Source organism: Taeniopygia guttata, chromosome 16, assembly GCF_048771995.1.
Source record: "Taeniopygia guttata chromosome 16, bTaeGut7.mat, whole genome shotgun sequence".
Classification (NCBI taxonomy): Eukaryota; Metazoa; Chordata; class Aves; order Passeriformes; family Estrildidae; genus Taeniopygia; species Taeniopygia guttata.
In genome coordinates this window covers 2,828,509-2,831,276 of record NC_133041.1, presented here as the reverse complement: position 1 = coordinate 2,831,276, position 2,768 = coordinate 2,828,509, and positions in this window count along the sequence as shown.

The window sequence follows — 2,768 nt, the reverse complement described above, 5'->3', positions numbered from 1 at the left end:
GTAGGGCCCTCCGGTCCTCCTCAGTCCTCCTTCACATGAGCAACCACTCTTTCTCCCCCCCGATCGTTTTTTCTCTGTTCGTCACCTCTTCTTCGTTCTGCACACTGGTTCTTCCAGTGTCCAAATTTCCTGCAAAATGCACATTGATCTTTTCCCAGTCGGGGTGGTCCTTGTCTTGGCGGGTCTTGCTCATATTTTTCCTTTCCTTCTTCCCTTGCTACTGCTACTAATTTCTTCATCCCGTGTTTATATCCTTCCTCCCGGTTACTAAAGACTCTCCACGCTTCATCTAATAGAGTCTCCAAGTCTCGGCTATTTGGGCCCCGGATCTTCTGAAGTTTCTGCCTGATATCTCCTGTGGATTGTCCTAAAAACAAATTTATTAGTTGTTGTATTCCTTCCTCCGATCCAGGGTCCAGAGTGGTGTATCGCCACATCGCGTCTCGTAGGTGATCTAAAAAATCAGAGGATGTTTGAGAGGGACCTTGTTTAACAGCATACAAAGCTGACCAGTTTATGGTCTTAGGAATTGCTCGTTCTAGTCTTTTCACTATAAAGTCTTGATATCTCTTAAGCTGTGCTAATTCATCAGGTTCATTGGGATCCCACATCGGGTCCTGAAGAGGAAATACATCTTTAATATCCTCTTGTGTTGATACGCAAACGTCTTCAGCTAAGTCCTTGGATACCTTTAAAACTAACTGCTTCTCTGTTTCTGTTAAAGCATCAAGTAGTAACTGCATGTCTGCCCAATCAGGTAAATGCTGCATAACCATAAACTTTAACCTTTTGGCAACACCTATCGGGTCATTTCAATAACTCTTAGCAGTCTTTTCCCAAGCCTCTAAATCTATCGAGAAAAAGGGGACCTTAATTATCCTTGGCTCCCCATCAGAGGCTATAGCTTGCCTTAAGGGTGCTTGTATGACTCCTTTAGTTTGCTTTCTAGTTGTTTGTGGGGGTGGGTTCATTCTGGTTTGCCTTCTGGTCCTTGACGCTATTGGACCTTGTGGGGAAGGCTTGGGACTTGGTTCAGATTCATCCCATTCACTATCACTACTGGGCAATGGTGGATAAAACCTTGAGGGCTCCCCTGATCTAGGAGTTGGTGGGGAAACTCTTGCTTTAATTACTGTTTTTTTCAGAGTAGACGAACCAGAGGATAGGTTAGGGGAGACTGAAGTTGGTGAGGGTTCTGATTTCACTCGTTCCCCCACCCTCTCTTCTACTCCCCTTCCTTCCTGGTTTCTAGGTGGTGGTAAAAGTGCCTCCGCTGTCCCTTGTTCTAAGATCTCTGTTGCATACACTTTACTTGGGTGTGAGCATCTTTGATTTATTGAACATGTGCTGCAACACCGTTTGAGCTTTTCCTCGTTAGCCTTAGTATCCTTTTCAAGAGCCATTACCAGTGGATCAGACGGTGGCCTAATCCCACAGTCCCTTTGCCACTCAGGGTGATTTCGAAGACTGAAAAACATATCAGCATAAGTTACTTCTTGCCACTTTTGTTCACACCTAAGGAAAAGCATTAACTGTAATAAAGTCTCATAGTCTAAAGTACCATTTGCTGGCCATTTCAACCCCCCATCAAGTCTATAGAGTGGCCACCACTGTGTAGAAAATTTAACAAGTTCCCTTTTAGTTTCACTACCACCATAGCCCACCAGCGCTTTCCAGTGTGTTAAGATACACCCTAAAGGGGTTCCTCTGGGAATCTCTTTGCTCTCATTTGCCCCCATGTTCAGGGTTTTTTTTTTTCAAAACATCTTTTGATCTTATCCCAGTTTTTAAGCTTTACCTGGTATTCTTCTGGTACAAAAATATGCTGGCCACACTCAACTCTAAGTATTTCCACTGGTTTCTTCAAAGTTCCTGAAACTGTGTTTTCCAACAATTCAAATATTTTACTGCTACCAGGAACCTCTTGACCAGTCACCAACAAAACTTGTATAACTTTCTGGGTAGCCTCTTGTTCTTTTGAACGACAAAAAGCACAAATTCCAGTCTTAGGTATTAGCCACCTGTACCCTTTTCGGACCCACAAATCCTGACAGACTACACACCAAAATACAATCCACGGATTACAATAACAATCTTTATTTGTGCAGGGGAATATTCCTGAACCAGGCTTTCGGTTCCTGTTTCTCCTGGTCCTGGTCATATAGCTATGCTAGCAAACAAAAGGGATGAAACAATTTGTTAGTTAATTTTCACCTTTTCTCCTTCAAAACAAGGTTCAGAGCAGCAGCTGTTAAGGAAAAACTTGTTATACAAAAGAAAAAGGGAAAAAGAAAAAAAAACAAAGAAAAAACAACACAAAAAAACTTCACTCATTAAATCAAATCCTCTGTTATGTTTTGCTCTGGGTATATTACTGTAAAAATTTGTTTAAAAACTGTAAGCAACCTTTCATACACTGTAGCAAGTTTGCAGCTAAAAGCCAAGCGTATCTCCTGTCACACTGTAAACAAAGGACAAATGGAAATCTTACAAACTGTCAGTCCAGTTTTGACCGAAATTTCGTGACTCCACTCTGCACCGAGAGCTGTGTGAACCACTACTATAGCCTGTTCTAAAAATTTTTAGATTTCTGACCAAATTTCTCTCACCCTTTGATTGAAAATGTTACAAAATGCAAAGTTCAGCTGTGTATTTGCAGCTGCAAAACCGGGTTTCTCTTTTTCCAGGAGGACCTAAATTCTAATAGTTTAGGCTCACAAAAACACACCCTGGGGTTTTTCACAGCCCCGAACACATTCAACAAATGT